This window comes from Podarcis cretensis (genome assembly GCF_951804945.1).
Source record: "Podarcis cretensis genome assembly, chromosome: 6".
Lineage (NCBI taxonomy): Eukaryota > Metazoa > Chordata > Lepidosauria > Squamata > Lacertidae > Podarcis > Podarcis cretensis.
The window spans coordinates 16384971-16394582 of NC_137175.1; positions in this window are offsets into that span (position 1 = coordinate 16384971).

Sequence of the window (9612 nt, forward strand, 5' to 3'; positions counted from 1 at the left end):
ATATATAGTGCAGATGAGTCTTAACTCTTTTAGGCACATTTAATAGGTGAGAGGGACGCAGGTGGCGCTGTGGGTTAAAGCCTCAGCGTCTAGGACTTGCCGATCGAATGGTCGGCGGTTCGAATCCCTGCGGCGGGGTGTGCTCCCGCTGCTCGGTCCCAGCGCCTGCCAACCTAGCAGTTCGAAAGCACCTCCGGGTGCAAGTAGATAAATAGGGACCGCTTACCAGCGGGAAGGTAAACGCCGTTTCCGTGTGCGGCTCTGGCTCGCCAGAGCAGCGATGTCACGCTGGCCACGTGACCCAGAAGTGTCTCCGGACAGCGCTGGACCCTGGCCTCTTAAGTGAGATGGGCGCACAACCCCAGAGTCTGTCAAGACTGGCCCGTACGGGCAGGGGTACCTTTACCTTTTAATAGGTGAGAGCCACCTAGTGACAAGAGGTTGCATGAGCTTCCACTAAATGCAGGATGGAAGGATCTTAGAATTTTTATTTTATTTCTTCTGTCCATCCATCCATTATTTGTGATCTTAGATTATTTGCTTTCTTGCTACCAGCCACTGCAAGTAAATACATTATTTTAATTCAAATCATCTGTTGCCAAATACAAAACATCTCCTGGAGACTCACACCATATTATGATTATTAGATTTATTTATATCAGGCTTCCTCAAACTCGACCCTCCAGATGTTTTTGGCCTACAACTCCCATGATCCCTGGCTAGCAGGACCAGTGGTCAGGGATGATGGGAATTGTAGTCTCAAAACATCTGGAGGGCTGAGTCTGAGGAAGCCTGATATATATTCTGCCTCCTCCCCCTGCCCCGGACAGAGACTCAAGGTGGCTTAGAGCTAAATCAGAAACAGCTAAAAACAGAGAAAAAGCAATGCTTAAAAAATAACTACAATTAAACATAATATATATATCTCAGTAGGTACAGCAGAGACTCTTAATCTCAGGGTTGGGGGTTTGAGTTCTACATTGGGTAAAAGATTCTTGCATTGCAGAAGGTTAAAGACCCATGTGGTTATGTCAAACTCTACAATTCCTATATGTGTGTGTGTGATCTATAATTAAAACATAGAAATCATTACAATAAAAACACAACAGCAGCAGCCCTTTCCTTAAAAACAATCCGTTCCCCCAAGCCTGTTGGAACAAGCAATATACACAATTTAAAAATGAAGTTTAGCAGTACTTGCCCTCCCAATAACAGAGAGTTGACTCCAGTTAAGTCAAAATAGCTTCCGATTGTGCAAATAGTGTCTTCTTCCTCTCCTCTCCCTTCATGTCTCCTTCACTGCCTCCAAATCTGGAGAACCTCCCAACACATATAAGTAATAAATTATAAATAATAAAAATTATTATTATTATTATTATTATTATTATTATTATGGAATAAGATGTCCCTACTTTCATCAGGCAGGTAGCGCTGTGGGTTAAACCGCAGAGCCTAGGACTTGCTGATCAGAAGGTCAGCGGTTCGAATCCCCGCAACGGGGTGAGCTCCCATTGCTCTGTCCCAGCTCCTGCCCATCTAGCAGTTCGAAAGCACGTCAAAGTGCAAGTAGATAAATAGGTACTGCTCTGGTGGGAAGGTAAACGGCGTTTCTGTGCGCTGCTCTGGTTCGCCAGAAGTGGCTTAGTCATGCTGGCCACATGACCCGGAAGCTGTATGGCGGCTCCCTCGGCCAGTAAAGCGAGATGAGTGCACAACCCCAGAGTCGTCCGCGACTGGACCTAACGGTCAGGGGTCCCTTTACCTTACTTTCATCAGGGAAATGTTGGAAGGGTTTGCTGATATGGCACTCCATGGATCAGTTGCTCAGCTGGTCCATTAAGCTTGCCCCTTAATACTCCCTCCAAATACAGCTTGTGAATATACAGGTGGTACATGACTCCAGTCAAGCTTGCAAAGATATACCACTTGTCTGATAACAAATGTTGGAAGTGTAAAGAAGCTGAAGGAACATTCTTTCACCTCTGGTGGACTTGCCCTAGAGTGAAGGCTTTCTGGGAAATGATATATAATGAGTTGAAAAAGGTATTTAAGTATACTTTCCCTAAGAAACCAGAGGCCTTTCTTTTAGGCATTGTCGGCCAGAGTGTGCAAAAGAAAGATCGAATTTTTTTTATGTATGCTACAACAGCAGCAAGGATACTCATCGCCAAATGCTGGAAAACTCAAGATTTGCCCACACTGGAAGAATGGCAGATGCAACTGATGGACTATATGGAACTGGCGGAGATGACTGGCAGAATCCGAGACCTGGGAGAAGAACTGGTGGAGGAGGACTGGAAGAAATTTAAGGACTATCTACAAAAATACTGTAAATTGTACGAGTGTTAAGAAGGATGTAAGATTAGTAATAACATGGCTCCAACAAATTAGTTATAAGGAATAAAAATCTAAACGCAATTGAAAGAAAAGACAAATTTTGGATAAATAGTATGTTATAATTAAGTTTTCAAAAGAGTGATTTAAATTCTAAAATTTGAGATTTAATATTGGAAAATTACATTATATGAATCGAAACAAGTTAATAATTTGCTAGCAAGATTTATGAGTTTAGAATGCAGGAACAAGAGATGTGAGGAAGTCCAAAGATGAGAATGAAATGTGGATATTGGAAAATACTATGTTACTATCTATGTCTTTTATGGTTTAAACAAAATCTTAATAAATATCATTATAAAAAAAAACAACAAATACAGCTTGTGAGCCCACTTAGGTGAATACAACCCACCAGCAATCTAGGGCAGCCTGCCAGGGACCTCATAGACCTCTTCTCTTTGCTGCCTGACTATAACTGTAAAAATGGAACAAGCAGGCCACACTCCATAGTTGGCAAGTTGTTTTCTGCTTCATGGGTCACAGGTTTTGCACGCTTGCTCCAGGCCCTGTGATGACTGGCTTCTATTTGCCCCATATTAATTCAATCTGGAATGAAAGGGTGACATCTTGCCTTCCATTGCTGCTTTGCTCTGCAGCTGGAGCCTGGCGCTCAGAAGCAAACTCTCCACTTGCTGGCACGGCAGTAAGACATCTGGGGACCGATTACTGCAAAACAAACACTTTCTTATGCTCAGGCCTCTTCCAGTCTCTGTAGTGAGATCTTTGTTGAAGCAGTAGTAAACAACCTCTCGCTACAGAGAGAGTGCAGATTAGCTGGTGTAGGCGGCTGAGCCTGATTAGGAATTAGACAATTAATCTACATTTGTAGAAAACTCAAATCATGCTTGCTTATTTTTCTCCTCCAAGTATTTACATAGGCGATCCAGTGACTTTGTGAGCATCCGACTTAAAGCCATGCCGGAAGAAAAGGGCAGAGCTCATTGGCGCTCTGACAACCCTGTCTCTCCTTTAATTTGCGATGGTGAACACTTTGGAGGATCAGTGGCTTGCAGCTTAGACCAATATGTTATGGGCATGGGAAGGGCACTGGGTGCCCTCTGCTTCGGAATGATTAGATGCCAGGAATGATCAGCGCAGAGTGACCAGAAGAGGCCAGCAAGAGCTGCTTCACACATTACAAAATGGCCACTCGAACAAGGGCATAGGAAGGGGGGGTGCGGGGAGTGCAGCCGCCCCAGGTGTCATCCTTGAGGGGGGTGTGTGACAAAATGCCGCTCTGCGGGGGGCGGCACTTACCGTGGGGCTTGGCCTGCAGCGCGTCTCTCCTGGTTGTGACATGGTGGCTCGGGGCCCCGCTGTAGTAATGTTCACCCCCAACTGCTTGCCCCTCCCTTCTCCTGTCTCTACTCTCTGGCCAGACTAGGACGCCCAGGGCAAGGTTGGCGGGCTAATTACTTTTTACAAAACAGAACAAACACGACCCGGTAGGGCTGCCACCACTCCCTCTTGTCCAGGGGACCCAGAATCACAACCCAGGGAGAAGGCTGTGACCCATTTAACCTGGCTGTCCCCCTATTCCGCAAGCTGCATCCACAGACTTGCAGGCAGAAGTTCTACGGTAGAGTGTAACCAAGCGTAAGGCTAGGACTTAGCTATTCCCTCCGGAAAGGCACACAACTAAAACAGTTTCATTCTTAAAAGGTTTATTTTAAAAATAACATAAAAAACATGCTAGAATAGCAGGCACTCTTTTGAACGTTACAGATAAGAAAATAAGAACATTGCATAGTATACCTAGCTATACATACTCACAAGCTCTAACACTCAATAGGATAGTTGAAACCTTTAGGACTCTGCAAGTTGAAGGCTTTTGAAGATCTCCATTTCAAAAGGCAAAACGATGGCTGATAAGATGGGACATCAGAGCCGGGCCTCTATGCGGATTGCAGAGCAATGGCAGAGAGCGCAATTTCTCAAACAATTCCCTGATCTTTTATTCACAATTCGCACTTGGCATCGGAACTTTCAAGCCAATCATAAGACTCAATTTATTTTTGAATACACCAATGACCGGCTTGCTGGTCAATCAATTTACTTCTTGACAGCTGGGCCAATTTGAAATCCAAACTTTAAATCAAAGGGGTTCCTCCCTTCCGTGGAAATTAGCCAGAGACACATTCCCAAGCAATTCAAGGACAGATAGCATCACTGAGGGGGGGATGTTTACACCCTCAAACTCAGGTGTTAGATCTTTTCATTAAATCAAGGCTTCCTTGGTTCCCATAAAGCTTTCAGCTAAGGAGCCATCTAGTCTAGAGTTTAAAGATACACAACTTCTTTCCCAGGGTCCTTGTGGCTGATGAAACTCCCACAAGGCTTCACTCATTTTACTTGACCAAAGAATAATTTTCTAAATAATACTAACTTTACTACACCCGCATTGCCCGAAACGGCAGCGTGGGGCTTGCGCCCACCAGGCAGACTCCTTGGGCAGCTTGTGCCCCCATGTGCAGATCGCCATGGCGCCGTGCATGGAATGCTGTGGTGCCCCCCTGGGTGGAGCGCCGCAGCACCCCAGTTCGCAGATCGCTGCCGTGGCCCTGTGTGCGGATCGCCCTGCACCCACCGCTACAGGTGCCAAAGCAGCTAGCTATGCCCCTGCACCCGACAACCATGCGTTGCAATAATCCCATATGATAATTGCACTCCTGGGCATGGGAGGCTGGTCCTTTAGGGTGAATGGGGTGCTTGCTTCCCAACCAACCTTAGTATGCCCTTCACCACCTCCAATTGCCTGCTTTCTTACTCCAGGGGGGTGGCACCACCTATCACATACTCTCCAACATGCTGCAGAGGGGAAACCTGGGCGCATGTCTTTTTTGGAGCTGGGCTCTTGCTGGAACCAGGTGACTCGCGCAAGAGCACCTTCCCCCCAAAACAGATGTCTTTGATAGTTTCTGTTAATGCCACTGTGCAGTGCTTGGAGTCATAAGACTCTGTTTTGCATTCCAGAGATTCCAGGCTATTGGAACTCTCACGGAAGACAGGAGACGGATGTGATGTTTCTCGTTTTCTGTTCCTTTGTTTTTCTAGTTGCTCTCTGCTTTCACAGAGAGAGCATGTATATTTCCTTTCTGTCTGCGTAGTTAGAAATTAAACCTAGCAATGTAGCTCAAACTTCTCGTCACTTCTACTGCTTTGATACTCTGCTGAATGGGGAACGTGCCTGGAGCCTTATTAAAGGCTCAGGTCGTTAACCAGCGTTGGAGATTCTGAAGGCTCGACTGGAGGAATAGCTCAGTAGTAGCGGAGGTTCCGACAGTCTTTGGGGGCTGCTCTCTCACAGAAGCCAAAGCAGGACACCCCAGCATCCAATCAGTAGCCGGGGATGCTTCTGTAATTCTGGGATGTCCACAGTTGAGCGGGTACATGACCAACTCCCTCACTTTAGTCTCAGAGTTGGTTTTGCTGAACTCATGGGGAAGAGGATGGAGAGAAAAGGAGGATTGGTTGACTCTGCTTGCCCTTGGCTCAGACTCTGTCTACTGTTGGCTTTCTGCCCTACTAGTCTCAAAGAGCCACAGCCACCACTGGTCATGAGTTTTTGTGTGTGTGTTTTCACTTGCTGAAAGACTTAAGGGCTTAGCCACACTGACCTTTTGCCCTGCTCCTTGCATGCACTGCTCACGCTTAAAACCTGTGTCCTAGCATTTTGTTTTTTTATTTTGCCCTGGAGTTTTCCCTGTGAAAACCCTGTTTAGTGCTCAGTTGCAGCAAACATCCATTTGGGTTTTTCATGGATTGAGCTTTTGAGCTTTTAAGCACGGACCATGTCTGGAAACAGCAGGGGAAAGCTAAGTGCTTCTCAGATTCCATCTGCACTACACATTCAAAACAGAATCTTACCACTTGAAACAGCCATGGCTTCCTCCCCAAGAATCCTGGGAACTGTAGTTTATCACAGAGCTCCAGTTCTCAGAATGGCTTAACAGCTGACCCGCCTTTCTAGGGAACTCTGAGAACATAGCTCTGTGACTTTCTCTGGATACAATCACACACCAGGTTTAAGAAAACAAGAAAGCTAATCTTTATTATTGGAAATCCATGTTGGTAGGAAAGTTCCCCAGATCTATCATGCTATAATGGAGATGCAATGATCTATGCTTGCCCTCATGGCTGCTCCCATGGGGGAAACACGAAGAAGGAAGAAGGAAAGGAAATATGGCATGAGGTCAGTAACCCTAGGAGTATCAGCCTAGCATTGAAGGAAGCTCAACAGAGGTCAGGGCAAGATGGGCAGTCTAGGAAGCTTGGAGGTTCCTCTCTTTTATTAAATGCAACCTGAGCCCAAAAAGCATGAGGTGAAGGGTAACTGTGCCTGAGCCCCCAAGAGAAATAAGGTATTTGCACCTGTCCTTTGTTTACAACAGCTGTCAGGGTGGGTATCAATAAAATGCCATTCAATAAAATGTGGACATGGTCAGGTTGAGCCAGCGCAAACAGGAACTGAGCAAGAAAAGCGAATAGTCTCACCAGGGCCCTGTGGGGCAGTTGTTGGGAAAGCCCGATGGAGCTAGTCTTAAAATCATAATGATTTCAGGCTGCCACAGAGTGGGCTTATTTGGGCTGTGATCAGATGCGGGGACGGATGGACCACCTTTCTAATTTGCCTTTTTGCAATGAAACTATTGAGCTATTTGGCTCTTAGAGGGAACTACTAGAGATACTTGTGTGTTCAAAGGATACTTTAGTGGCTTTAGGGATGTGGGTGACACTGTGGTCTAAACCACTGAGCCTCTTGGGCTTGCCGATCGGAAGGTTGGCGGTTCGAATCCCCATGACGGTGTGAGCTCCCGTTGCTCTGTCCCAGCTTCTGCTAACCTAGCAGTTCGAAAGCATGCCAGTGCAAGTAGATAAACATGTACCACTGTGGCGGGAAGGTAAACGGTGTTTCCATGCGCTCTGGCTTCTGTCATGATGTTCCGTTGTGCCAGAAGCTGTTTAGTCATGCTGGCCACATGACCTGGAAAGCTGTCTGCGGACAAACAGTGGCTCCCTCGGCCTAAAAGTGAGATGAGTGTCGCAACCCCACAGATGCCTTTGACTGGACTTAACCATCCAGGGGTCCATTACCTTTTCTATCTTACTTAGTGGCTTCAAAAGGGTAGGATTTAAATCAGTAAAATGGCATGGGAAGGAAAGCATCAAGCCCGTTTCCTGAGCAGCAGTACAGTCCTAATTCTTATATCCTCCCCCTCCCATTGCAGCTGCCGGAAACATGGGCAAATAACCTATTAATGGATTTCTGCAGCAACTTTGGCTCAAACTCAGCCTGAAATACCAATCAGAATCTGATTACAAACAGGTTCCTAAGGTAAGGTCAAAACCCTCCCAAAGTCTTGAAACGACTGAGCCCGCTAATTAACAATCTACGTCTTTGCCTCCTACACAGTAGGAGAAACCTCCCCACCTTTCAATCAAAGAACTAACGCTTCGGAAAAACGAAGGAGACTAATTTAAGGAATAACTTGTATTTACTTCAAACTCCCCAGGTGACATATGATTCAAGAAGCAATTGTGCAAGTAAGAAACGTATGGTGCCCTCTTATATGTCAGAGTAGTATAATTTGGAATAATTCAATAGGAAATATTAAATGCCAGGGAGGGGGGGGGAGAAGACAGCACTCAATAGGTTTAATTCTTCCTCTTGGTATGGTTACCCAATGAACATAGAAACCTGGGAAGCTGCTTTAGCCGTTGGTCCATCTAATTCAGTACTGTCAACACTGACTGGTAGCAACTCTTTAAGGTTTCAGGCAGGGAGTCTCTACCAGCCCTATCAGGAGATGCCAGGGATCTGCACCAGCATTATTATTAATTATTAATTATTATATATTATTATTATTATTATTATTATTTGTATACTGCCCTTCAATCACAAATCTCAAGGCAGTTCACAACAGAAAAACACAATAATAATGACAATTGCATGACAAGCTGCCCCTGCTGAAATTGCCTCTTCTAAACAACTGTCTTGCCAAATGCAAGGTGGCTCTTTTAAAATGAGATTCAGAAGTAATACAAAACACAAGTGAGTGAGAAGATTAAAGGTTTTATTCTAAACAGCAAGCAATATATACATACCAAGCAAGCACTTCACTCTGCCACTTGGAAGCCCTCAAGAAGCGGCGAAGTGACTCCCCCAGGTACCCTCAGTTTGCACGGCCCTGCGGCCGATCAATTCCGTGCACGAGCTTCTCAAAAAAAACCTGCACACAACCATCCAATTTATAGTTAGCTAGCCTGTGTTGCTTGCCTGACTGGCTACATGCAGATCATTCATTACTGGCTAAGTGCAGATTATTCATTAGGCACCCCCTCCCAATGCCTCACTTTCTCAAAACAATGTCCAGCATCAAAGAAGGTACCTAGCACTGTCACTTCCTCCCAACTGATTAGGACACTAAAGGCTGTTCTTCATGCCATCAAATAACTTAAGAAGAGACAAAAAGGCCAGGGGTGTGGGTGACAGCGGCAGGAAGGGGTACCATGTCAGACCACTAACTCCTCAAAGTACAATTTATCTTCCGGATAGATTGCCCATATGACAACTAACAAAGGTGCAGGAGCCCTGACCTCATTTTCACCTGGCTGTTTCACCTCTTGAAGAGTACCACTGACATATTATGGTGGAGGATAGGATAGGATTAATGGGGCCAGAGATTAGCAGAACTGAACTAATAAAGGGCACATCCATACTGTCATTTAATATGGATATATACCCACCTCCTGGCAAATAGAAGGGGAAGAAATGGAGGCGGTGAGAGATTTTACTTTATTGGGCTCCATGATCACTGCAGATGGTGACAACAGTCACGAAATTAAAAGACGCCTGATTCTTGGGAGAAAAGCAATGACAAACCTAGACAGCATCTTAAAAAGCAGAGACATCACCTTGCCGACAAAGGTCTGTATAGTTAAAGCTATGGTTTTCCTAGTATGGAAGTGAGAGCTGGAGCATAAAGAAGGCTGATCGCTGAAGAATTGATGCTTTTGAATTATGGTGCTGGAGGAGACTCTCGAGACTGCAAGAAGAACAAACCAATCCATTCTGAAGGAAATCAGCCCTGAGTGCTCACTGGAAGGACAGATCCTGAAGCTGAGGCTCCAATACTTTGGTCACCTCATGAGAAGAGAAGACTCCCCGGAAAAGACCCTGATGTTGGGAAAGATGGAAGGCACAAGGAGAAGGGGACG